The 764-nt window shown below is 41.2% G+C and overlaps 1 protein-coding gene across 1 annotated transcript in view; it reads right to left on the reverse strand.

The window, feature by feature from the left end:
* slc6a4a (solute carrier family 6 member 4a) overlaps nt 1–4 on the reverse strand; it is a 75,255-nt gene extending 75,251 nt beyond the window's left edge. The window contains exon 1 of the mRNA XM_080732181.1: nt 1–4. This exon is cut by the window's left edge and continues 62 nt beyond it. The gene's annotated coding sequence lies outside the window, so the exon portion shown is untranslated.
* Nucleotides 5–764: the final 760 nt, after the last annotated feature.

The raw sequence follows: 764 nt of genomic DNA on the forward strand, positions 1-764 counted from the left end.
TGTTTGTTTGCTGTTGTGTTGGATTGAACACACACACACACACACACACACACACACACACACACACACACACACACACACACACACACACACACACACACACACACACAGCTCACAGTCCAATTAGTTTGGACTCGGGCCAGGTGTGACAGATCAGACCAGTCAGCCACTGGCAGCCTGAATCCAGCCTCAATCAGATGATTGGAATCTGATTTGTTTAAAGAGGTGGTGCCTTAGTGTTATGCTTTTTCTGTTTTTTTGTATGTGTCTATGGAGTTAACATTACTCTAATGTTTTGTATGTGTCTATGGCAGGGGTTCCCAAACTTTTCTGTCTCAGGGCACCCCATAAATATTGTTTTAATCCGAGGCACCCCTACATTATAATGTTCACTCCCAGCACCTTATATTTATAGCATATCATCGTTGTCGGGTGGAAACCTTGTATGTCCAAAACCGTTCGTTTTGTATTTATCATCTATAAAATTTACTAAACTAGTGACAACAAACAGATCTACAAGCACACAACACCTTGCATCGCGAGGCGTTGTGTGCTTGTAGATCGGCTGTTTTCACTAGTTTTGTGCGACAGTCTTGTATGATGAAGCAGGGCTTTGCTTTACCAAAAGACGTACACATTTGAAACTTGGAGATACGAGGTTTCTGCCCGACAGTGACTATATTTTAGTGATTATGTTGCAAGGAAAACGTTTAGATAACAGCCATTTTGGTTAGAACTGACTGAAAATAATTTTGTACTTCAAG

This window comes from Nannobrachium achirus, assembly GCF_963921795.1.
Source record: "Nannobrachium achirus genome assembly, chromosome: 8".
Taxonomy (NCBI): domain Eukaryota; kingdom Metazoa; phylum Chordata; class Actinopteri; order Myctophiformes; family Myctophidae; genus Nannobrachium; species Nannobrachium achirus.